Here is a 15234-nt window from a genome sequence, read left to right on the forward strand (position 1 = left end):
GGAACCATCACACTTCACAGATTAATGTTCCCTGTCTTGGTCCGTCTCTTCCACAGGATTTAAACTGGGTGATAAATCAGCAGCACCCCTCATCTCAATGGAACAATGAGCTGTTCATCCACAAGGGACACGGAGGATCTTAGCTTAATCTCCAGCTAGAGAAGATTTACAGTGATGTCGCCGGAGTTATAAGGAAAAGATTGGGTTCGGATTTTATTCCCTGGAGGACGAGTGGAGATCTGATAGAGGAATACAGAATTATGAGGGGTATAGATAGGGTAAATGCAAACAGGCATTTCACACTGAGGTTGTCTGAGACTGGAACTAGGAGTCATAAGTTAAGGGTGAAAGGTGAAATATTTAACGGACAACTGGGGGGAACTGGGGCAGAGACCTGGACTTGGGGAGTGGACAGAGTGAGGAACAGAGAAGCACTCACAATTCATTTCACTTGCAGACGGTGTACCGTTGACATAATCTCATCCACACTATTACATTTTCTTTGAGCCGCTTATAATAAGACTCTGCACTGTGTGATACACAAGTAATTCTACAGAACTCAATAGTCTCATTTTACTGTACAATTAGAGATTCCATGTGACACCTTCACAGTGAAGAATTGAATCTTCCTGAATTCCTTGTTCGTTTCTGACAGAGAACGGTTAAGGGTTAAGGTTTCCTTGAAGTAAAATTATGCCGGATAGAATTTGGTGTGTTGGACTGGGGCTCTGATTGGTATTAGGCCAATATAATGCCGTATTGTTGACAAACGTTCACTAGTCACACTGAGGTCCAAAGTGGCCACTATCAGTTGCCTTCAATTGACATGGTCCACCATTCATTCTGAATTATTCTGTAGTATATTCCCGGAGGCTGTTGGCTCTTCAATGTAAAGGAATTGTGGAGCAGCTCCGAGCTTCGCCCCATGACTCCTTTGTCTTGCATCATTACAAATTTCCCTGATGCAGTTCCTTGTCTTGAACTCTCTGGCTTTATCATTACAGACCTCATTACAGGGATCCCTGCCTTGTGCTGTTACAGAACTCTGTAATGGTAATCATGTCAGCAAGTGGGGAGAGCAGACGTTAATGATTCAGAACAAAGGCCCTGAGAGGTTCTGGTGGAAAGTCATCAACCTAAAACTGTTCCAGCCTCTGCAGATTTTCTCGCGTTTGTGAAACCACTACTACTGCCAAGTCTCTCCGAGGGGAAGCCTACCCTGAAGAAGTTTCAACATTCCCTTCGAGTCATGGCCCTGATGAAAGGTCTCGGTTTGAAATGTCAACTATTTACTCTTTTCCTTCGATGCTGCCTGGCCTACTAAGTTCCTCCAGCATTTTGTGTGTGTTGCTTTGGACTTCCAGTATCTGCAGATTTTCTTATATTTGTAAAACTGTTCCTTTCCCTGCCAACGCTGCCTCACCCTGATCATTTATAGAATTTCCTCTTTTTATTCCAGTTTCTTTGGCCTGTTTGGACTTTCTGCAGGATTACAAAAGAAAATCTTGACTCGGAACATAGAATAGTGCAGCAGAACAACAGGCCTTTTGGCCTGCAAAGCCTGTGTCAAGCATGATGCCAAATTAAACTAATCCTTCTACGTGCACATGACCCATCTCTCCATTCCCTGCATATCTGCAATGCCACTATCATATCTGCTTCCATCTGCTTCCCCTGGTACCCAGGTCCAGACACCCACCAGCCTGTGTAAAACAACACTGAGAGTATTGGGTATGGTAATGTGGCTGAGTGGCCTAACATGCTGGATTGAAGCTCCAGACTTGAAATAAGCATCACAGGCAGATAAGGTTGTAGAGAAAGTGTTTGGCGTATCGGCCTTCATAAATCAATATACTGAGTACAGGAGTTGGGATGTTATGTTGAAATTGTATAAGACGTTGGCGAGGCCTAATTTAGAGTGTTGTGTACCGTTTTGGTCACCTATCTACAGAAAGATGTAAGTAAGATTGAAAGAGTCCAGAGAAAGTTTACAAGGAGGTTACCAGGATTTGAGCACTTGACTTATAGAGAGAGGCTGAACCTTTATAAAGGTTAGGACTTTATTCCCTGGAATGTAGAAGATTGAGAGGAGATTTGATAAGAGATACACAAAATTGTGATGGGTAGTGAGAGGGTATATGCAACCAGCCTTTTTCCACTGAGGTTGGGTGAAACTACGACTAGGGGTCATGGGTTAAAGGTTAAAGGTGAAAGGTGATATGTTTAAGAGGAACATGAGGGGGAACTTCTTCACTCAGAAGGTGATGAGAGCGTGGAACGAGCTGCCAACTCAAGTGGTAGATACAGATTCGATTTCAACATTTAAGAGAAATTTGGATAGGTACATGGATGGGATGGGTGGGGTGGGCTGTTGTCTGGGTGGGCTGTTGTCTGGGTGCAGGTTGATAGGACAAGGCAGATAAACGGTTCGGCACAGACCAAATGGGCCGAAGGGCCTGTTTCTATGCTGTAGTATTCTAGGACTCCAACAATCAATACAATCTGCCAATTGTGCTGGGGGCAGCCTGCAAGTGCCGCCATGTATCTGGCATCAACATAGTATGCCCACAGCTCACTGACCCGAACCCATACAGCACTGTAGCGTGGTGGTCAGCTTAACGCTATTATAGTGCCAGCTGTAGGATCGAGATTCAATTCCTGCTGCTGTCTGTAAAGAGTTTGTACGTGCTCCCTGTGACCATGTGGGTTTCCTCCGGGTGCTCCGGTTTCCTCCCACATTCCTAAGACGAACGGGTTAGGGTTAGTGAGTTGTGGGCATGCTGTGTTAGCACGGAAAGCCTGGCAACACTCACGGGCTGCCTAGATCAGGTCTTGCTGATTTGATTTGATATGTTACGATGCACTTGTGACAAGTAAAGCTGATCATTACCTTTAATCTCTTTGGACTGCGGGAGAATACTGGATCACCAGAGGAAATCCACGTGGTCACGGGGCGAACATACAAACTCCTTACAGACAGCAGCGGCAGTTAAAACTGGGTCAACGACACTGCAAAGTGTTACGCTACACCACTAAGCTGGCAGAATGACTCATCTTTGGGTTTGTTATCTGGTCTGCAACTGCATACTGCCCTGGTATACCTCCTCCTTCTATCCCTTCATTTAGCTCAACATTTAGGCACAGCCTTGGAGAATGGCCTCTCAAAGCTTGCCAAGGTACTGCCGGTGGCACAGTAGCACAGCGATTAGCGTAACTCTACTATGGCACCATTGCCCTGGGTTCAATTCCGCCACTGTCTTTAAGAAGTCTGTATGTTCTCCCCGTGATGGCATGGGTCTCCTCCAGGTGCTCTGATTTCCTCCCACTTTCCGAAGATGTACAGGTCAGTATGTTAATTGGGTGGCACGGGCTCCCGAGCCGGAAGGGCCTGTAACGTGCTGAATGTCTAAATAAATAAAATGGGAAGTTGTGGGGGGGGGCACTCCTGATGTCTCGCATATATGTATCACAGCAAGAAACAAAGGCAGAGGCAGAGGGGAGAAAACTAGCAAGAAGAGAAAGCCAGCGAGCAGGAATTGTCATTTCAGAATGCTTGTATTCCAGTAAAAACATTGCCTGTGATCCCTCTGGGAGGATAGATTGGTCTTTACAGTTTGGATTAGACCTCATTGCTCACCAGTTATCATTCAACACAGGAAGGTTCCATGCAGTCTGCGAGCAGGCAGCTTGTTATCACCTAGTCTCAGGCAAACTATATAAACAGCTGGCACGCTAATGATGAGGTGGTCTGGACCTATTCACTTGTAACAATGATGTGTATGATTATAATATTTATTAAGTGCACCTCTTGCTGCTAGTGATCAATTTACTAAATACACCAGTGACATTGTGTGATCAATAGAGACTGATCAATATAAGGATAAGCTTTCCCTTTTTTTTGTTGTTCTATTGACAGTTTGTCCAGTCTGAGCACCTTTCATCTTTACTGTTCATCTAATTAGGAGAATTGTATCTGCTATTTTATTCCTGCCTGTCACACGGGAGACTGGGGTTCAATTCCCTGAAGGGGTGCTAGGTTCCTTCAGGTTGTTATAGCTGGCGGAGGTAGTGGGGATAAGCTCCGACTACCTATTAAATGGTCTCAATGGCATATGACTCAAATAGCCTCTGACAACCAAGTCCAAAGGGGCAAAGGCGAGTTACGGGCACCTTAAAACCAGTTGCTTTGGGTAGACAGGGCTCGTCATCCGTGGCTGGTTGCTCACCTGAGAGAAGGAGAACTCTGATCTCAAACCTCTGCTGCCTTGTGGCTATACCCACTCATGGGGGAGGCTTTGGGAGTAAACCCCAAGGGAAAAAGTCTGGAGTTGGAATCCCTAAGGCATTGAGTTCAATGTTGAGTGGCATCCCCTGTGATGCTGCTGGTACCAAATTGTATCTGCCGTTCCTCTGGGTTCATCAGGAGTGTGGAGAGGGGGAGCTTGCTCGCCATATTGTACTGCCCAGGTTTGTGTATCTAGACAGCTAGGATGCAATATCCATGGTCGACTGTGACTAACAGAGGCGTCAGATCTGCTACTTGCCACAGGCACACATTTTATTAGCCCTGTTTAATGAGGACGTAGAGGAGGAAATACTTCACCATGGACGATCCCAAGTCCGGCTGCAGAAGTGGGAGGGTTGGACATGGGGCTGACACCCATAAAAACCCCGAGCTACAGAAACACCAACACAAGCTTCAAAGGTCTCACCCCTGAGAGAGTAAGGATCTTTGAAGGTGGGCTACACCTGGAACAACGTGAAAGACTGAACAACTTCAGCAGGGACGATACCAAAGAGGAGGAAGCGGGAGGGGCTTGGGCTCTCGGCTCAGGAGTCAGAAGGCATTGCGTTTGAGCAAGAGGGACATGAGGACAGAAAGTAAACCGGCAATCTGATGCAGGCTGTGATAGCAGAACTGATCGCTGACCGAGGTGCTTTCAGATGTGGAGTGAGATGTTTTTAAAACATATTATTAATTAATAGAGAATTCCACAGAATCACTACTCCCTGAGAAAAGCATTTTCTCTTCACCTGCACCCTAAATCTATTCCTCTGGATCTGGAGACTCTGTTCGCTAGTGACCAAACATCTAACTAATTTCTTTTGCCTACATTAGGTCCACATTCCTCCATTCTGTGCACATTCATATGCCTGTCTAAGAGCTGCTTAAAAGCTTCTGCATATTTGCCTCCACCACCTCCCCTGGCAGTGCCAGGCACCCACCACTCTCTGTGTAAAATACTCACCCCACATTCCTCCTTTGTACTCACACCCTCTGACCAGAGGTGCATACCCTCTGGTATTAGACACTGTGGAAAAGAAACTGACTGTCTATCTGTGCCTCTCACAATCTTATAAACTTCTTTCAGATCTCCCCTCAGCCTCCACTACTGTGGAGAAAGCAAATCAAGTTTGTCCAGCTCTCCTTATTGCACACAACCTCTAAAGCAGGCAGACTGAAATAAGCAGCAGAAAGTTGTGAATTTAGCTCCATCATGGGCACCAGCCTCTCCAGTATCCAGGACATCTCAAGGAGCGATGCCTCAAAAAAGGTAGAATCCATCATTAAGGACACCCATCACCCAGGACATGCCCTCTTCTTATTGCTACCATCGGGAAGGGCCTGAAGACGCACTCTCAACAATTCAGAAATAGCTTCTTCAACTCTGCCATCAGACTTCTGAATGGATGTGGAACTCATGAACACCACCTCATGACAATTTTCCCCTCTTTTTGCACTACTTAATTAATTTAACCTCTTTTAATATATGTATTTTTTACTGTAATTTACAGTTGTTATTATTACGTATTGCAATGTACCACTGCGACATAACAACAAATGTCATGCCATACGTCAGTGATATTAAACCCGATTCCGATTTTTTACATTTGATTTCCCAAAGTGTAACACTTGTCCGAATTAAATTTTATCTGCCATTTCTTCACCCAGATCTTCAACCAATTGTATCCTGTATCCTTTGACAATCTTCTGCGTTATCCACAACGCCACCAATTGTCATATTGTTTGTGAGCTTACTAACCCAATAATTTAGCACAGAAAGTTCGACATTCGTTAAGTCAGAAGGTACAGGCATGAAACGTGTACACATGTCAGGTGGGTACAGGTGCTCAGGGAAATATCTCGTTTCTCACAAAATCTTTTTAAAATTTTGAAGCAAGCTTTTAGACCTCAATATATTTTTAGGATTGGAAATAGAACCAAGCAAACAACAAGAGTTAAAATATCAGCTCTGATTTAGATAAATGGAACAACCTTAGGGTGGCATGGTAGTGCAGCGGTGAGCTTAACACTATTAAAGCACCACGACCCAGGTTCAATTCCCACTGCTGCCTGTAGGGTGTTTGTATGGTCTCCCTGTGATTGTGTGGACTTCCTCTGATCCTTCAAGTGCTATGGTTTCCTCCCACATTCCAAAGACGCACGGGTTAGTAGGCTAATCGGTTACATGAGTGTAATTGGGCCGGAAGGGCCTGTTACCACACTGATACTCTAATTAAAAATAAATAATAATAAAATATAAACCTCAAACAGCTGAAGGCCTTCTCTGGATTCTATGTTTCTTCCCACCGACCCACCGTCTGCCAACTGGGACTGATGGTTTGGGGTTTTTGTTGGTCCTCTGTGAAGATTCTTACTCTTTCCTCCGGGATTGGTTACAGCAACTTATTTAACGGTACGGCCCATGTCAAAGTTAAAGTAAATTTATTATCCAACTATGTGTCTGCCACCATACACTACGGCACCAAGATTCATTTTCTTGCAGGCATTTACAGAAAAATAAAGAAATTCAATAGAATTTATGAAAAACTACACATAAAGAAAGACTGACAAACAACCAATGGTGAAAAGAAGACAAATTGCAAACATTTTTTTTAGATTATGAGACTCAGTCCTCTTTTATTGTCATTTAGAAATGCATACATGCATTAAGAAATGATACAATGTTCCTCCAGAGTGATATCACAGAAAAACAGGACAAATCAAAGACTAACACTGACAGAACCACATAATTATAACATATAGTTACAGCAGTGCAAAGCAACACCATAATTTGATAAAGAACAGACCATGGGCATGGTAAAAAAAGTCTCAAGGTCCCGAGTCGATGGACTCCCGAATCCCTGATAGCAGGCGGCAAAGGGAGAAACTCCCTGCCATAAACCTCCAGGCACCGACAACTGCCGATGCATTGGAAGCACCCGACCACAGCCAACACTGGGTCCATCCATCCGAAAACTTCGAGCCTCCGACTAGCCCCTCCGATACAGCCTCCCGAGTGCCCTCCTCTGCCGAGCGTCTTCGACCTCATCCAGGCCGCCGAAGCAAGCAAAGCCGAGGATTCGAGGCCTTCTCCTCCGGAGATTCCGGACCACACAGTAACAGCGGCAGCGAAGCAGGCATTTCAGAAGTTTCACCAGATGTTCCTCTGTACTCTCACGTCTGTCTCCATCAAATCAGAATTGTGCACGGTCCCCTACTTGACAAATAACTCATTCACCGGAGAGGCCGCGCGCGCTGCGTCGCGCCGCCATCTTCTCTTTTATTTATTTTAAAAATAAATAAGTAATACCAAGAATATGAATTGTAAAAAATCTCTGGAAGTGAGTCTGTAGGTTGCGGAATGAGTTCAACGTTGAGGTGAGATAAATCGTCCGCACCGGTTCAGGAGCCTGATGGTTGAGGGGTTACAACTGCCCCTGAACTTGGCGGTGTGGGACCTAGGGCTCCTGTACCTCCTGTCCAATGGCAGCTCTTCTTGAAAATGTGCTCAATGGTGGCACACCACTGTCTTTTCTGCAGAAATCCTGGACATTAATAACTACTCCCTGGAGTCGCTGGGGCAATCTTGGAAGGTAATCACTCCTATCCTTCCATTTGCACATTCACTCAGCTGTCTGTGCAGTGCATTAGCCTCACTGAACTATGCAGCCTCTCAGACGTGTTGCAGGTTTTAATGCCCATCAGGAAGAATCAAAAAATCATAGATATGGGCACTTGACCATAAAAGTCACAGGCTGCACCTTATTTATAAGGCACAGTTTTTATTAATGTTTTATGACTTTTCATTTTCAAGCACAGTGGACAGCTTTGCAAGAGGACAAGCTGAAGCCGTTAACCTAAATATAGGCATATACATTCAGTGGCCACTTTATTAGGTACACCTGCACACCAACTCATTAATACAAACATCTAATCAGCCAATCATGTGGCAGTAACTCTGTGCATAAAAGCATGCAGACATGGTTAAGATGTTCAGATCAAATGTCAGAATGGGGTAGAATAATTGTTGGTGCCAGGCAGGGTGGCTTGAGTATCTCATAAACTGCTGATCTCCAGGGATTTTCACACACAACAGTCTCTGGAGTTTACAGAGAGTGGGGTGAAAAACAAAAAAAAATCTAGTGAGCTGCAGTTCTGTGGGTGAAAGCAGCTTGTTAATGAGAGAGGTCAGAGGAGAATGGCCAGAATGGTTCAAGCTGACAGGTAACTAAAATAACCACACATTACAACAGTGGTGTGCAGAAGAGCATCTCTGAACACACAACACATTGAAACTTGAACTGGATGGGCTACAGCAGCAGAACACCACAGACATACACCCAGTGGCCACTTTATTAGATACAGGAGGTGCTGAATAAAGTGATCACTTGTGTATATTGCAGTGTTCTGGAAGGAACCATCACATATATGAGGGGTGATTGATAAGTTCATGGCCTAGGGTAGAAGGAGTCAATTTTAGAAAAGACATTTATTTTTCCTACATTTACACACTTAGTCCAGCAGTCGTGGTAGAAGTCGGCATCTTGAACCTCCAGAAAGTGGTCCACAGCAGGGGTGATTGATAAGTTTGTGGCCTAAGGTAGAAGGAGATGAGTTATTAACTTCAAACTTTCTGCATTTTCACTCAAAGAGTTGAACTGCACATGCATGTAACGAGAGCTGTATAACTCATCTCCTTCTACCCGAGGCCACAAACTTATCAATCACCCCTGCTGTGGACCACCTGGAGTTCCAAGACGCTCTTGTTACATGCACGTGCAGTTCAACTCTTTGAGTGATAATGCAGAAAGTTTGAAGTTAATAACTCATCTTCTTCTACCTTAGGCCATGAACTTATCAATCATCCCTGCCGTGGACTACTTCTACAAAGAAGGGATCCGTATGCTCCACGACCGCTGGACTAAGTGTGTACATGTGGGAGGGGACTAAGTTGAAAAATAAATGTGCTAGGTTTTCTAAAACTGATTCCTTCTACCGTAGGTCACGAACTTATCAATCACCCCTCGTACATGACACTGAGTCTGCCTCTGTGACTCAGGAGGGAAGGGGGAAGAAGAGGCGAGCTGTGGTGATAGGGGATTCGTTACTTAGGAGAATGGACAGGAGTTTCTGTGGGCGAGAACGAGATTCCTGGATGGTATGTTGTCTCCCGGGTGCCAGGCTCTGGGACATCTCAGATCGTGTCCTCAGCATTCTTAAGTGGGAGGGTGAACAGCCATAAATCATTCCTCTAGCATTTTGTGTGTGCGTTGCTCTGGATTTCAAGCATCCAGAGAATTTCTTGTGTTTATGAGTTGCTGGTTTATGCCCCTGCTCTCAGCAAGAGAAATGACACCCCTGTAAAATTCAGCTGGACTTGGTGAAGAATCAAATTAAACAGGAGGTTCTGGATGTCAGTGTGAACGCCGGGGATAACTTGTGAAAGTTTACTTGGGTCACAATCTTTGGTAGGCTAGTGAACTGCTGCTTCTCCACTGAATGGCTATTCCTACTTAGGAGGAATTCAATTATTTAAATCACTTTGCTCAATCTTCTCACACGACTTCGAGAAAGCAGTGAAAATAAAAAGTGGTGAATGCGAGCTCGATTTCACATTTAAGAAAAATTTGGATAGGTACATGGATAGTAGGGGTATGGAGGGTTTTGGTTCTGGTGCAGGTTGATGTGAGTAGGCAGTTTAAGGGTTTGGCATGGACTAGATGGGCTGAAGGGCTTGTTTCTGTGCTGTACTCTTCCATAACTCTATGACTGTAACCTTGAGAAGGTGGTAATGAGGTGCCTTTTTGAACTGCTGTAGTCTGTGCCTGAAGGTATTCACACCATGGACAGTTCAAGGATTCAGACCCTGAGATGGTGAAGGGTCAGCACTGTGTGTTCAAGTCAGGATAATGAATAATTTGTAAGATAAAATTTACTTTAAAGATTCACTTTATTTGTCACGTTTACAATGAAACATACAGTGAAATGCATCGTTCGGGTCAACATAGTTCGAAATGTGATGGGGGCAGCTCGTAAGTGTGGCCGTGGTACCATACAGTGCAACACTTTACAACACCAGCTTTAAGATCAGGGTTCGATTCCTGCTACTGCCTGTAAGGAGTTTCTACGTTCTCCTGGTCACTCCATGGGTTTCCTCTAGGTGCTCTGGTTTCCTCCCACATTCCAAAGACATAAGGGTTAGGGTTTGTGAGTTGTGGGCATGCTACGTTGGCGCTGGGGGCATTGTGGGCCACCCCTAGCACATCCTCACTGATTTAAATTAATGCAAATGGTGCCTTTCACTTAAAGCTTTGTGCTAACCACTTTCTGGCCTTTGTATCTTCTGCCCAACGGGAGAGGGGAGAAGAGAGAATGTCCATGGTGAGAGGTGTTTTTGATGATACTATCTGCTTTACAGAGGCATTGAGAAATACAGACAGAGTCCATAAATTGCCATGATGTGCTGAACAACTTTCTGCTGTTCCTTGCGTTCACGTGGAGAGCAGTTGGTGTACCAAGCCACCATGATTCCAAACGGAATGCTTTCTCTGGTGCATCGATAAAAACTGCTAAATGTCGACGGGTCGTTCAGAGTTGAAACCAAGGAGCAGATCTACCTGAGATGTTTTGGCTCAGCAGTAGCATCATTACCAGTTGTATGTCTGAGCCACTTTAAAAACAGGCTATTATCTCCTTTGTGTTGTGGATCTTTATCATGCATAAACCGGCCACCACATTTCCCACACTGAAAGCCTCCACTCTAGAATAACACAGAGGAGCTGCCGCACTACCGGAGCTGCCAACTTGGAAAGCAAAAATATATCTGACAATGAGCTATCTCCTGAAGTCAAGGAAATTTTTATTCAAAGAAACTAACTTCTTTAAATGCTTTTCAGTATGGCTACACCACAGCCCTGCTCCTACAGTAACTAAGGACTTTTCTTCAGAGGTTCCCAACCTTTTTTTATACCACAAACCTCTACCATTAACTGAGGTGGACCCCAGATTGGAACCCCTGATTTAATGCCTTGTGGTTTAGACCATTAAGACCGTAAGACATAGGAGCAGAATGAGGCCATTCAGTCCATCCAGTCTGCTCCATCATTTCAGCATGGCTGATTTATTATTTCTTTCAACCCCATTCTTCTGCCTTCTCCCCATAACCTTCTGTGGCAATGAATTCCACATATTTACCACCCTCTGGCTAAAGATATTCCTCCTCATCGCTGTTGGACATTGCATCTTTGATTATACATTTCAACTCAGGAGCTTTAAGAAGGCAACATCCATCATCAAAGATCTCCACTGTCCAGCCAATGCCATCTTCTCACGGCTACCACTGGGCAGGAGGTGCACAAGTCTGAAGACCCACACCACCAGATTCAAGAACAGCTACTTCCTTTCAGCCATTCGGTTCTTGAACCAACTGATGCAATCCTAATCACGTTAGTTTGGCAACACTATGACCACTTTGATCACTCTGCACTAAAATGGACTTTGGACTTCTTGGATTTTTTTCCTGTAAAAATTGTGTATGATTTACAGAAATGCACCAAAATGACGCAGGAACACAGCAGGACAGGCAGCATCTATGGAGAGGTATAAACAGTTGACTTGTCAGGTTGCAACCCTTCATGAGGGCTGCCTGATAATTTATGCATATGCATAACTTATGTTTCATTAGTGTTTCTTTGTAAACACTGCTTATAAGATTCAAAGTTCAAAGGAATTTTATTATCAACATAGATCGTGGCACAGAGACCACTACAGGACATTTCAGGCCCTTTGGCCCAGGATGTTGTGCCAACATCAAAGAGCAACCTAACCCTTCCCTCCTATAAAGCCCTCCACTTTTCTGTCATTCACTTTTCTCCCATGCTCCTCTTTGACCACCCCTGGCAGGACGTTCCACGCACCCATCGCTCTTGAGTAAAACACACCTCTGATATCCATTCTATAAGTTACCTTATACTGCCTTCACCTTCATTTTGTTACAGATATTTACAGAAAAAAAAAGAAATACAAAAGAATTTTACAAAATATTGCACAGTCCTGTATGATAAACAAATCTGAAACAATGATCTGATTTTGTGCTTTAGTGATGTGGATTGAGGAATTTTGAGGATTTTCCTCCGATTTTGAAAAATGTCATCATGGGCCATTTTATGTCCATACATGCGGGCTACCCCCAGCACATCCATAGGCTGTGTTGGTTGTTAACGCAAAAAAGACATTTCACTATATATCCTGATATGATAAATAAACAAATATGAATCTGAATCTGGCCACCGAGTTGGTGACTGTAAATTTCTTGTCAGAAGCAGAAAGCCTGGAAATATTTATGAAGTGACTGCTCTAATTAAGGAGTGGAGTCAGGAAGGGAGACAAGCCACAGTGCTGAGAACTGTTGAGTCTAACTGGATGGATGAAAAGGTCCTTTCAATCTCGTGTACAGAAACAACTCCTACACCTCCTTTGAAATGGGATTTTGCACGAAGGCTCCATCTGTGCTCTCGAACGAATGTAAAATATGCCAGTTTGCTATTTTGACAGACAGTGGGAGAGACCACCTCAAAATTCCTCTCTAATTCGCATCACTGAAGCATAGATTGGATCATATTCAGACACTCAGCATCAGATTCGGGTTTGATATCAGTGACATATGTTTTGAAATGTGTTGTTTTGCTGCAGCAGTACAGAACAATACATAAATATACTATAAATTACAATCGAAAATACATAATAAAATTAAATAAGCAGTGCAAAAAACTGAATAAAAGTAGAGAGGTAGTGTTCATGGTTGGTTTACTGTCCGTTCAGAAATCTGATAGTGGAGGGGAAGAACAGTTCACAGTGTTTTTGCTCGGTGTCTGCCCCAAGAGTGGGCAGCAGAGCAGGAGGTATAACAGGAACCCACATCACTGAGGCACAGATTGGATCACATTCACACCATTTCCCCCCAGTTTCTGAATAGGCAGCAAAGTAGAAAGAGTAACAGGAACTCACTGAGGATATGCCGTCATTCATGAGAGGCAAACACAGTTGAGGGAAGTTCCATTGCCATCTCAGGATGGACCCGATGACTGGTTTGTCTCCTTGCTGCTGCTACAGCTCAGGGAGGCCAGGAGTTCAGCATCCCCACTCTCGGCTGTAATGTATAAATTCCTAAGTACAACGTCTCAGAGCCAATTGATCGGTTCATAGCAATTGTGTGCTGCAGGCACAAGTTGTCTGGGAGCTGAGATCAGACTGCAAAGGTACAATTGGAATCTCCAACCGTGACTTAAGAGATGAGAGAATTCTACCTTAAAGAATTTATTTTCTTATATAGACCGTTTTATTTCTATTCCACTTTCTCCCCTCATTCTCATCCAGTGACCAGTTGTTTCTAGTTTCTAACACGCTAAATTGGAGCAAGCAATTTATTTGGCTTTCAATTGATTTGTGCTGGTCCAGGTGAAGGATGGGTCAGGCCAACAATTTAGATTGGAGCTTATAAACCAGGCTGGCTCTCCCAGTACAGTAACAAGTGAGATATCCACCACGTCACAGCCCAGAGTGGGGATACTGAAGTCCTGGCCTCACGGAGCTATACCAGCAGCAAGGAGATGAACCAGTCATCGGGTCCATCCTGAGGCATTTCACTGGTAACGGAATATGGGAGGAATTCCCATCAACTTCCCTCAGCTGTGTTTGCCTCTGACGAGTGCTGACATTGTTGGTGGGTTCCTCTGATTCTTTCTGATCTTGGGGCAGGAACTGGGGGAAAACAGTGTGAATGTGATCCAATCTCCTCGATTATTGTTACTAAAGCACAACATTGGATTGATGTTGATTCAGATTCAGATTTATCACATGTACATTAAAACAAACGACCAACACAACCTATAGATGTGCTGGGGACATCAACCCCCAGACGAACTGATGGCAGGACCCCAAACTCCAGGCTTGAACTTCAGGCACGCCGACTGACAGCACCCCCCATGCCTCCTGCTCGCTGGCCTTTGAGCGCAGAGTGGAAGATGGGTGTGTGGATGTCATGAAATGAGGCTAAGGGAAGACGTTACAGAGGCAAAATATTGTGCAGAAGTCTTAGGCACATATATGTATATACATGAACAGTCAGGCACCCTAGATATACATATATACATATAGCTAGGATGCCTAAAACTTTTGCACAGTACTGTATTTATCAACGTGGAGCGGAGAGCAAGTCTATAAATCTGGTGGAAGCAAAGGGTGTTGGGAATAGTAAAGATGGGGCACCACAGTGGAGATATGGGGCAGGTGGTAGAGAATTGCCAGGGATGGGGGCGGGGGGGGGGGGTGGCATGGATGTGGACACACCCAGCCCTGAGACACCAGGCAATGTCATTTGATTCTCAACAATTGGTTTATTGATCATTACAGAATGCCTCTCTGGTGCTTCCCACTCCCTCCATTCTCCCCTCCCCTTTTCCCAACCATGATTCCCCTCTCCCTGCCCCCTTCCCACTCCCAGTCTACAATAGAGACCCATATCAGAACCAGGTTTATCATCTCTCATATATGTCATGAAATTTGTTTTTTTTTGTGGCAGCAGTATATTGCACTACATAAAATTACTACAGTGCTCTGTGTGTGTCTAAGACTTTTGCACAGCACTCTATATAAAGTAGAAAGAGGAAATGTTTCCTCAAAACAATGGTATCTAAAGGTTTGGGACATAGGTTTGTGGCCAGGGGTGAAAGGGGATCTGTGGGAGACCTTTTCTAGTATCTAGATATACACTTGAAAGCCATGGGATTACAGACTATGAACTATGGGTTGGTAAATGGGGTTGGTATAGGTGGGTACTTTAAGGCAGCATGGGTATGATGGGCTCAAGGGCCTATTTCTGTGCTCTTTAACTCCATTGAACATTTATAGCTGTTGGTTCTGGACAAATGTTAACATCGTCTCAATATTTA

At 44.3% G+C, this 15234-nt stretch overlaps 1 protein-coding gene and 1 long non-coding RNA gene across 3 annotated transcripts in view; one reads left to right on the forward strand and one right to left on the reverse strand.

The window, feature by feature from the left end:
- Positions 1 to 15234, reverse strand: part of dph1 (diphthamide biosynthesis 1) — an 831546-nt gene that overhangs the window by 237284 nt on the left and 579028 nt on the right. The gene's annotated exons all lie outside the window — the stretch shown is intronic.
- LOC134337090 (uncharacterized) overlaps positions 1 to 15234 on the forward strand; it is a 50451-nt gene that overhangs the window by 29234 nt on the left and 5983 nt on the right. The window lies entirely within an intron of this gene.

Source organism: Mobula hypostoma, chromosome 23 (genome assembly GCF_963921235.1).
Source record: "Mobula hypostoma chromosome 23, sMobHyp1.1, whole genome shotgun sequence".
NCBI lineage: Eukaryota > Metazoa > Chordata > Chondrichthyes > Myliobatiformes > Myliobatidae > Mobula > Mobula hypostoma.